Below are 12,646 nucleotides of genomic sequence, written 5' to 3' on the forward strand. Positions count from 1 at the left end.
TTTCACCCGTGGTATGAATCTCCAAGGATCCACCTTTTGATCACATGATCACGGGGCTGCTACAAAGGTGGTAACTGTGAAAAATGGTGATAAGTCACTTTTTTCAGTGCCGTTGTAACTTTGAACAGTCACTAAATTAACTGTTGTAGGTTGAGGACTACCTGTGTATGTCTATCAGAATACTATTAACCAATTTCAGTGAAGCTTATGCCCAGAGGAATGCAACATGGTAGCCACCTCAGCACGGCAGAGGTGGAATTCAGCCGGTTCTCTCCGGTTTGGGCGAATCTGTAGCGGTGGCTGCGGAAGGCTCCGTCTGCCCTGTCCCAACATAATGCACGAGTACTGCGCATGTGCAGTAGTCGGTGCGTAGGCGCAGACAAGGCGTGTACGCTCACATTTGTGAACCAGTAGGGAAGGTAAGTGAATCCCACCGCTGCAGCACAGATCAGACTTTTGTGCAACCAACCCATGTTCTGATGTCTGACAGGCAGCAGTTCTGCAGGCTGATATTTTTGTTGGGCTCTTTTATGACCTAAGTAATATGAGACACCATAATCATTAAGATAATTTCCTTTATTTAGACACAATGGAGATCTCCAATTCCTGGCCCCACTCAGACTTTAAATTTTAAGTATCAAATTGATTTATCAATAGCAAGTATCTATAAAGACTAAAAACAGGCTTTTCTGTCTCATAAGATTTAATGATCATTTTTAATAATTTAGGCGTCTCTGAAGCTAAAGTGCTGTTGGTCCAAATAAGATATTAATAGATCCCGTAAGTGTAAATACTTCCAGTGAATGGCAACAAATAAACATTACTAATCCTATTGCATTAATATAGGGAAAATGATTCTATCGATAACAACAAAAAGTTGCGGATGAAATTTTTAAAAAGCAGCATTAAAATGTTGTGGTATATAAAATATTTTCGTATGTTTTAGCTTTTTAGATGTGATTTATTTTATTTTATTTTGATGTATCATGTATATTTTTAAATCTTTTATATTCCACCCTCCTTAAATCGAACTTTAGGGCATAGAAGAGCATTCTAGAATGACAAAATAGAAGGTACTCATTAAGGCTGGTTTGAGGCACAGATCGTCATGGCTTAGAATAACTTTATTGTCACTTTGAATGTACACTAATCAACATACATTAAAATGAAATTTCGTTGCATGCAGCTTTCAAAGGGGCACCACCAATATACACTACATAAACATGATTAAATAAATAAATAAATAAATATTATGCATATACTCAAATATATGACATAGAGAAACAACAGGGTCTAGTTTAGATGTATACATGTACACCGCCAGAAAAACAAATCTTGCGCATTTACCAAATGGATGGCAGAGGGAACAAAGCTGTTGCAGAATCTGGTAGTCCTGCTGGAAATACTTTGAAACCTCCTCCCAGAGGGGAGCATCAGAAACAGACCATGAAGTGGGTGTGTGGGGTCTCTAACAATGCGTTGAGCTCAGATTTTAAGTGCTCCTGCACAGAACCTGGCAATATTATATGTTGTAGCAAGCTTGGTACCTGAAAGCAGCAGAGAGGCGTAAAGTTGACCTTGAGCCCTGAGTATTTACGCAACAATGATGAGATGAGACTAGTTGGGATGTCTTTGTAGTACCGGAATTGGAAAAGTACATGTTCTTCTTTTGCAACTTCTCTGAAGTCACAAGGGCATTGTCTGTCTAGGAAGGGGATCTTCCTGTATTGGCCCTCAAGGAAGGCTGAGGGAAGAGCATGGCATTGTGCCAGAATAAAGGCCCTTCAATGGTTAGTTACTTCAAGATTAGTTAAGAATCCATAGGGAACAAAGAGTACCTACTAGGTTCACTGATAATAATGTTGTGGGATTTGTCTAGGCCCAATGGGCATTCTATGTCTGCTATATACCTGTTTAATGAATGCTTTGGCCCGATCATATCCAATTTAAAAGAAGACCTGGGGACACCTTTGCATCAAAAAGTGCCTGATCACTCAACCTACAGCATGACCAACACAAGCTATGAAAATAAATGCTGCCTTACCTCAAAAACATCTCAGAAACAACCAACAACTATTACAACCACCTGGCATCACTGCAGCACATAAACCAGCTAAAGCCCTCCAAAACATTTTAAGTAAACCAACCCAGTAGTCCAAGAAGAAGAAAAAAACAATATACAGTGTAAGAGTATAACCTCCACAACATATGACAATCAGGATGAAAAGTAGCAGAACCTAGCCATGAACACCAACTAGCAATCAGAATACAAGATGATTACTCTTTAATTTCACAATACACGGACAGCTTAATCATAGTTTCAACTGGAAACGGACCCTCCTAGACAGACTAAATCCAAAAATGTTAGAAACTTCCTGGAAGCGTGGCACTCAGATAAATCCACCATCAACAGGCACATGGAGATAAACATTTATGCACCATTCACAAAAGACAATAAAAAGACTAAACAGGAAGCAAAAGGACCAGAATATTTTCTCATGTCAATACTTAACACCCGAATTAATCCCAGACAAACCATCAAGAAAAAAACAACATGCTAGGAACTACCAAGGAGAAAGTAACTTCTAAATCACTGTTTATAAACAGAGAGTAAACCCACCCACTTCTTAGCACTGAAGATGTAACCTAGTCAAGTAACAAAACATCTACAGGAAAACAATCAAGTTCAGAGAGCACTAAGGACTCCACAATGGACTTATTGTAGCTCAGTGTATTAAAAAAAATCAGCACAAAGAAAGGATTAACTAACTCTGCATTTATTTCTTCTGCAAAAAGACCCTATAATTTAAAATAATGTAATTTAACAATTAATATGTGACCTCACTTATGGTTTTTACATCACATAATATACATGATGACTGGTAATCCTTTAATAAACAATATACACCATCTTAATAATCATTTGTTGTACATAATTTAAAAAGGGATTTTGTTAACTTGTGCAATGCTGCTCAAGTAATATGCAGGATTAACTTTTTGCAAAAGCTTTCACCCTCCCTAAAAGATGAGTAACTAGCTTAGAATAACTCCTTTCTTTGCTGTCTCTTCTATTGTCATAATCTTCTTATAATTAAAAGTTTTCTCTAATACTTAGCCTAGATCAGTGCTATTCATTCGTAAAAGCATAGACCACACACTGCACGCAGCTTGCCTAATGTGTGCGTGCGTTTATGCATGTTGGGGAATACACTTTTATCTTATAGTATCATACAAGAGGAAGGCTTAATTTGAAAGAATCACAAAATCTAAAATTATACATTTCACTGTAAACTGGGCAGTGTTTGCTGTGTTTCTGATTCCCGTATAGATCCCTCTTGTGCAATACGAAAGTGCTGTGAATGTTCCATGTATGTAAAAAAAAGTTTTCCATTAGGATGGTTGAAACTCCCTTCTTGACAGTTATGAGGTATGAAATTCTGATGAAGGATACAATTGAGAAGGATCACAGGTTTATAGTCCGTGCCACGCTAACAGTGGGACAGCAGCATGGCACAATTGCAAACAATTTAAGCTTCATTAGTGTGAGCATTGTTACCAAGAAGAAGTAAAATTGTTCCTTATTTTGCCCTGATCCGTCCAGAGGAAGAATGCAAACTTTTCATCCTAAAGTAATTACATTAAAAACCTCCAAGCATGGAAGTCCATCTTTTATAAAGTAAAATGGGACGATCCTATTTTCACTCCCCCTTCACCAATCGACTGCGGAATGGAAGCTGTCCCTTTCCTTTCTGGCTTGTGCTCTTCAAATGGTAGCTAACTGACTGTTTCAACTATTATTGCATTTAAACATAAGGACAAGAGAAATATTGAGTCATGGCCAGACCAGACCTGTGATAGCTTCACTGAGTAATGTGGGCAGCTATCAAAAGATTCTTCCTTATTGCATATCCATGGAGATTCTCTGTCATCCAGGTCATGGTTGTCCCAAAGGTGCTTTTAAAAAAGCAACTGGACTTTCTTAGTTTTTCTTTTGAAGACGTTTTGCTTCTTATCCAAGAAGCTTCTTCAGCTCTTCTTCAACTTCTCAGCCAAGAAGCTTCCTTAGAGCTGAAGACGTTTCTTGGATGAGAAGCGAAATGTCTTCAAAGAAAAACAAGAAAGTCCAGTTGCTTCTAGGGAAAGCATCTTTGGGTGCAGTAATCACCTTACTGCATGTGTCCCCCCCCCCCCCAATCAGTCCTCTTATCCCAGTGCAATTGCATTTATATTTTCAGTGTAACTTTCTATCTCTTTTTTCTGTTGTTTCTTTTAATTCTGCAAGTCTATAATTTCTTAAGTCTCGTATTTCAAACTTGGCACTTTGTGCAGCAGAATTGAAGCTACCTGGGAAGACTTTTCCAACACTTTTGGAGAATAAAAGTTTAGCAGAAGAGTGGGCATTACCTGGCTCCTTTTTCGTGACCCTTCAGGTTTCCAGATGGCATTGCTGAAACCCATGTGCCAATCACAAGTCTATCATTGTGAAAGTTTTGCTTTTTTCCCCATCAGATTTATTTAAAAAGGTAAAGGTTCCCTTCACACATATGTGCTAGTCGTTCCCGACTCTCGGGGGCAGTGCTCATCTCCGTTTCAAAGCCAAAGAACCAGCGCTGTCCGAAGACGTCTTCATGGTCATGTGGTCGGCATGATTAAATGCTGAAGATGCACGGAACGCTGTTATCTTCCCACCAAAGGTGGCTTGTATTTTTCTACTTGCATTTTTAAATGCTTTCGAACTTCTAGGTTGGCAGAAGCTGGGACAAGTAACAGAAGCTCACTCTGTTATGTGGTGCTAGGGATTCAAATCGCTGAACTGCCAACCTTCCTGATCAAGAAGCTCAGCATCTTAGCCAAAATACAAACATGGAATGGAAGGGAGATCAAACTGAATAAAAAGGTCACTTTTCATTAATCAATAGAAGTAATTCTTAAATCAATGTGTCAGCGTTCCAAGTAATGCACCCATAGAAAGCAGAACTCCGAGGCAGGTAAATTTCCTTAAATAATAATTTATTGGATATATCGTATTGGCACAACTGGTGAAAGCCGACTCTGAATGCTCCCATGGTTTTCACCTGATTAAAAGTAAACAGTCACATTATCCAATAGAGGTGCTGGCTGGTTGCTTGGTTACTCCACTCCTCCTCTCCCCAGCCACCTGTTGAAATGACCTTGGTTCCCACAGGAAAACCTTTTGTTTTGGCTACAAAACCCCAGCTATCTATCCCCCAAGACCCCTCTTCTCTCTTGTGGCAACCCTGAAGCCTCAAAGATGTCCCCAACCAGGTTCAATTCAAGGTTAACACAATGAATGTTTACATTCTTTTCTATTTTTTCATTCTTTTTCCTTCTGAATGTTTAAATTTAAAAAAAAAGTTACTTAAAGAACAAAAAAACCCCTATTTAAAATTATACAAAGAGACCATCTGATCATAGATCTCAAAGTCAAATTGATATTCATATGCGTGGTAATGTCACAATCTCACATACACTAACATTCGTTTCAGTTGTGGAGTTTGTATTTATCAAAACAGGTCTCTCTAATCATAAGAAGTAACATTTTGAAAATGAAGACCAAAGTACCCATAGAACTGAGGCCAGAGAACACCCGAAGGCAAATCTGTTGGTTTTTTTATTCACTGAGGATGAACACTTGATTCAGGTTAAAAAAATAATGAAGGTGAGAAACATAGAATTGCCTTGTTTTTTGCTTTTCTAGGAACTGCTCCAGCAGCAAAATGTGGCTCGTTGGTATTTCTTGGCTGGTCATTGCAAAATCTTACATGATGGTGTCTTAAACCGGAAAAGTAAGGAGTAGGAATAAATGCAACTATTTGTTGATGAACTTCTGGTTCTTACATAAGAAGATCACTCCTACAGAGTGAAATATCTTATCACTATGATCTCTTTTGCTCCTTGCTTTATTAGCCTGACAGTATTTTGCACCTACCATCATTGAATAACCTGAAGGCATTCAATGGACAACACTTTTGCCCCAACCTGAAGACAGAATTTAAGTTTTGTTGAATTTCTGCATGTCACATTTCACATAAGAATCCAGCAACGATGAAGAAGAGATGCTACGCTACAAGTAAAGTTCTCCAAAGCAGACCTAAAGTCACTATGCAGATCTATCATGTATTTCCTTAGCTGGATGACTGCCTCCCTCAAGAAGCTCAAGGCTAACTTATCCTCCTAATTCACACCTATTATCTCTATGAACACTGTTATCAGGAGTCTTTTGGGGAATCTTGGAATCCCTGAAATGCCAGGTCTAAAGCTTTGAACCTGTGGTACGGTCAGATTTATTTGTGTTACAAGAAGGTTCACTTAAACAATTTAAATAGAGAAGAACTATTGACACTTGTGACATATTGACATTAACCTGTTGGCATTTTGAAAGTGTCTGCACAAACCTTTGGGCTGGTAAGCACATTTAAACTTTTGATAATTCTTTGCTCTTGAAAAAATGGCTGCTGTGTGTGCTTACATACTCACATGATGCCTTAAAGAAGCATAGCCATTTCAAAAGCATTGATTTATCAAAATGCTATCAGTAAACCATTATACTTCCATTCCTTAAGGATGTGTGATTCAGGGTGCAAACACCAAGTCAACCACTGGATAGGAGCAAAGAGATACCCAAAATTTTGTTTTCTGCCTCCTATGGACCTCTGATGTTTTACAATGAGATCTGGTAGTCTAGTTTTATCCCTTGCTTGCATACATTCCCCCCCTCCCTTTCTGGGCAGGTGGATATTTTTCCAAATGAAGCTGCACATTATTTGTGTTTGCTAAAACAAAGTTTTAGTGTATCTTTGGTGCTCAAATATATTCTTGAAAATAAAAATGACATTAGCGGTTTGTCTGCTTAGCATTTGGGGAAAGTAAAATTTCAGAGGTGGGTCAGAACTTGGTGGACACTAAAGTCCCTGGCGGCATCCCAGATACAGCTTTTGGGACATGTGACTATGATCGTCAAGTTGATTAGACCAGGTTCTATGAAACATTTGTTTGTAACATGGAGTAGGAATAAGCAAAAGATGAACTAGTTCCTTTTTTTTTTCAAAAGGAAGGATTGACTCCCTTAAAAATGTATTTGAGGCTTTGTTGTTTTAACTCCATAAAACCATAGAAGGTGATAATTTATATATTTTTTCAGCTAAAAATGGATTGAAAATAAATATAAACTCATCAAGAACAGAATCAACAACTGCAGGAGTGTTGGTTGCCCAAAAGTTAAGTAAGTACAGTAAGTAAGTAGTGAGGGAGTGAGGGAGGGCAAGGGGATTATAAGACCTCCCTCCAAACTCCTTGGGTTGTGTGTTGTGTGTTCTGTTAAGATGCAGCCGGTTGGGCCTTAAAATGGCTTCTACTGTACAGCGCAGTGGAGTTGCCATGGTAACGGTTTCACAGTACTTCACAAGGGGGCTCCCTCTGGTAAGGGGGAAAATCCAACATTAGAAATTACGTTTGGTCCGGACATTTTCCCCCCTATAAATAAATATCCAGGCAATGCCAGGTTATCGGCTAGTTTATCATATACTCAGCACAGAATATAGAAAATGGGCTGTAGTATATTCTGTAGTATATTGGTAAAACTTGCATTTTACATACTGATATATCCCTATGACTTATTGCTGAAGGCTAGGGTTCACATGATAGATTTAGGAATCTTAGACCGTTCTAATATTAATTGATTATAATTTCCTTCTATTCCAAGATGGTTCCTGTATAGACAAGCTATGCTGGCTGGTAAACAATAGCTGAACAGCCACAGATGCTGCTCACAGTAAACTTTACATATTTGTGTATTTACTTTATATTGCAAAAATTTCTCTTAGCTTGATACAAAAGCATCATGTTCACTATTTTCCACCATTTATATACACTTGTATAATGTATATAAATAGTAATATATAAATGTATACAATGTATAAATTATACATTTATATAATATATAATTTATACGATGTATAATATATAATTTGTGTCAATTGCTGTGTCAGTTATTACCATTTATCTCTTATCTGTTTCAATGGTTTTTCCTCAATAACAACTATTAGAATAATATTAGAATGAGGCTTCATGGTAAGACAGATTGGAATGAAGGATGTAGATAAAGAGGAGAAATGCAATTTTCATTGGTGACATGTTGACCATGTAAATCTGGTGCTGGAAAACAATCTCTCTACATCTAGACAGGCATATGATGGAAGCATAGTCATGTGACATTTGAGCAGGTCAGTGGTGGGTTCCATATCCCGTTCCAAACGGTACAGTTGGAATGCACCCGGCGGCGTCCACATAGACGCGTGCAGTGCACACATGAGTCTTAGTGCCTCTGCGAGCCTCTGCGATGCTCCAGATGCTCAGCGGAGCCTTGCGCAGGCACTGTATGCGCCATGCACGTGCGTGGAAGCGCCAAAGACTTAAAAGACTGGTAAGGAGCTCGGGCGGGCGGATGGGCCTTCCGGAGCACCGTACTGGAATGGTATCCGGTGCTCCGGGCAGGCTCTGGTACGCCCGTACCGGGGTGTACCGCCTGCAACCCACCACTGGAACATGAATTATCTGAGACCCTATTCACTAATTATGCAAACAAGTGCATTGTAGTTGACAGTCAACTATAGAATAAATCTCTGGTCATTAATTGTGTTTTATACATTGCTACCACCATTATTAATATGCAACATTACACTTCAGCTACATTAGCATTCCAGATACATTGTCTGAATCATTTTATAGCACTCTGAGGTAGAAGGCATGCCTGGGGAAAGGAGAAGACAAAAGAAACTACTTCTGGAAGAAGACAGAATCCAGGGAAAACTCAAAACTTAGCTGTCTCTTACTGGCATAGATTTTTCAGAAACACGGAAGAGGATCCCAGAATTTCTGAAGGGACAGTTTGCCTGAGTCTACAAAGAATGTTGTATACATACGTTATTCCAGGTTGAGTCTTTAGATTTATTCAAAATATATACACTGTCAAGCAAACTTAGAATTCTCTAGTTTCTTTAAATATCTAGAAGCCTCTGCCAACCTGAGGTTGAATCATTTCAGGCCCAAAAATTAGAGCTTCAAAAGAAACTAAGTAGGTGCACCCTTGTTGATTTACCATGATTAGTATTAGCATTACTTAATTACTGTTTTTATTCCTGAAGCCTGGATGAATTTAAGAATAGTGACTTATAGGTAGTTTTCAAATGAGCTATGAGTTCATAGTTAAAGCAAGATCTTGGCTCTAGGTTCAACTGCTAATTTTTAGGTTTCAAAGGGAGGGGGGAGATCATGTTGAGCAACAACCAAAGTTAGTCAGGTTTAATGAAGACATTCAATTATGGTCAGGAAATGACATTCAATAACATTCAGTGACATTCGTGGGTGGACTACTGGTGGGCAAAATGTTTCAGATTTAGAAGATGTTGTCTTCAGAATGCTCCATTTCAGTTTGGAATGGTCTGGTCTTACCTGAAAAGTTCTAGTGAAGATCTAACTGTTCTGGAATTGTTCCAAGCTTGAAATGGACCTTATTTTGAGCTCAGAACCTCCATTTTTCTTTGAAACAGAACCGTTTCAAGCTGAAAATATGTTCAAAATGTTTCTACAGCTCTGGAAACTTCTGGCAAAGCTGGAACAACCTGTTCTGAAGTTGGAACAACAACTCTGAGCTTGAAGTTGGACATTTCAAGCTTGCACAGTGGTGGAATTCCCCCTTCTCTCCCCTCCCCTTTCCCATGCAATCATCACATCATCATCATCTTCATCTAAGTCATCTAAGTTCCTGTTCTTTGGAAAATGCTCTCCTTTATTCAGCATTCATTTAAAAACATTACTTAAGTAGGACTAACATGTTCAGTGCTGTAGAATTATGCACTGCTAGACTGAGATCCAAATTCATTCTTTATTCATGATATTATTCTGATGTGAAAGCAATAACCCTCTGTTTAGGTACACTGTCTTTATATTTGGATGCTAATTATAAGCTGAAGCACAATTGACAATGAGGGATCAAATGCTCCTATCATTTACATTTCAAAGTCAACAAAAAAAATTGCTTGAACTTATTTATCTCAAAGATTTGTGGGAGAAGGAGAGTGAAAGAACTTCATTATGCCTATGTAGGTGTGGCATATTAATTTTCTTTTTTGCGCAATATGTAGGCATTATCAGGCAACGTAATTACTGTACGTTGATATGGCAAAGCAGTTACTAAAGAAGTATTATGGAAATTGATAGCAGGATTTCCAAAGCAGTTGGATGCATTAATAACAAGGTCACTGGGAGCTGGTCTACATGATCTGGAACTTAGGAAGAAAAATGTCAGTGCTCTTGTCTATGGACATTCTCAATCAGCCAGGTTATGGTTGTCCCAAAGATGCTTTTTCAAGAGGCAACTGGGCTTTCTGGTTTTTGTTTGAAGACATTTCACTTCTCATCCAAGAAGCTTCTTCAGCTTCTTCAAGAAGCTTCTTCACCCAAGAAACTTCTTAGCTTCTTCAGCTTCTTGGATGATAAGCAAAACGCCTTCAATGAAAAAGCCCCTTTGGGTCAGTTCTCTTGGTGTATCAGATCCAGATATTCATTCTGCTTTTGATGGGGTGGTGTAAACTAGTGATATTGGAGATTACGCAGAAAATTTGAGTTTCAATCTCTTTTATATTTACTTTTGTAAAGTTAAAAGTAGGGTAAATGCCAAAGGTTATTTTGTAATTTTATGATTTCCTTAACATGTCTTGTTCAAAATTGATATCTGCAAGGGGCAATGCCACCACAAATGATATTAAGTAATCATTTGATCATAGTCTCTCCAATACAATGCATTAAAACCTTGATAAACACAATGAGATTTTAAGACACAGTATTGCCATTATTGTGACTGTACTCAATTTTTATGAGTTGCCAAAATAGATTTGAAGGGGTATTTATACCTGAAAGAGGATGAAACTGATTCATTAAATTCAGCTCCCAAATATTTTCCCCATTTTTTTCAAATGAATTTTAAGAGTCTTCCTGTCAGGCCTGCAGTCATATTCCTTTTAGGATCTTTGGCCTGCCACACTCTCTCTCTTTCTTTACTATGCTGTTTCATTAGTGGGGTAATTGAGAGGGGGAATAGTAAGGAGTAGAACTGTAGAATGTGTTGTTGTCAAAATAAAACATTCCTTTCTAGAAGCCCAAGGTCATTCTTTGTCTCCACACCTCTGCACCTGACCGGAACTAGATGGGTGGAAATGCCAGCGTGGCAGTAGAAGATTGGACCATGTGATGGACTTGTGAGTGTGGGGACAAGATCATGAACTTTCAACTGGGTGGGAATCCCAGGAAGCTTTCAGATTCGGGTTTCCCACAGATGTACCAACATGTCTCTCTTATTAAATTGGAACTTTGAGGAAAGCTCTGCCTTGGATTCTGATTTAATTCTGGATGATATTTGGAACGCTGACAATTCCCTTAGCAGGTAGGTTTCTCATTAATAACATTTTGTTATTATTTTCATTCCTTGTTTTTACACTGTCACATCAATTTAGTGATCCAAGAGTTGTGACAGATTTTTTTTTAAAATTAGGCTATATTTGTTTAAAAATATAACTAAAGAAAGAACTATGCATATAATAAATGTTGAAAAGGTAATGAGTTTTAGAAACCATTGGTTTTTTTTAATTACAGCTATTTTACCAATAACAATAAAGGAGTAAGTTCAGTTTTGATTTTTCACAAAAGAATCATAATTATAATGTTTCTTTCAACCTGTGTCAATCCTTTGTAATCATTTCTTCTAAGAATCTGAATATCCTCCAATTGTAATGAAATGCAGGCTGTAACTTTATTAGGATTTTATAAGCAAGACCTTGAATACAAATTAAATTCTTGTTTCTCTTAATATTTTAAGGTACCACAAATTGAAATTTAAGATAAAAATGGCCACCATTGTTATTTGTTTGAAAGAATTCTGAAGGCAATCCATTTTTACTAATTACTGATAAGTGGTGCGGTTATTGTGAGTCATAGCTGTTATTACAAAATTTTGAAAGAGAGATTTTGACATTAGCCTACAAACCGCTTGTTTAGCAGAACCATCATCTCCAACTACAATTCAGATTGGCCTGAATTTCTCATCTCTGCCTACTGCATTTTTCAGAGTATAAGACACACCTTTTTCCCTCAAAAAAGAGGCTGAAAATCTGGGTGCGTCTTATACACCAAATACAGCATTTTCTGCCTCTGTAGACCCCACCCCCTTCATCAAAATATAGCCTTTAGGAGGCTTTCAGAGTGATCCTGGGGGCTGGGGAGGGCAGAAATGAGTGAAAAAAGGGCCATTTTTTTGCTCAATTTTGCCCCCCCCCCGCTCCCAGGAGCAGTCTATAAGCCCCCTAAAGGCTATCCATGCCCTTTTTTTGACAAAAAAACGGGCCCGTTTTCGCAAAAAAGGGCTGTTTTTTGCTCGTTTTTGCCCCCCATCCCGGAGCACTCTACAAGCCTCTTAAGGGCTATTCATGCCCTCTCTTTTTGGGGGGAAAAACCCAGACCCGTTTTCCCCAAAAAACGGACCCGTTTTCAGGAGGTTTGCAGAATGGTATTTTGGCCCGGGTCGCAGAACTGGCAGCGACCCAAGCTGGCCACGCCCCCAAACTAATTCCCC

This window comes from Natrix helvetica (assembly GCF_964273705.1).
Source record: "Natrix helvetica genome assembly, chromosome: 3".
NCBI classification, from domain to species: domain Eukaryota; kingdom Metazoa; phylum Chordata; class Lepidosauria; order Squamata; family Natricidae; genus Natrix; species Natrix helvetica.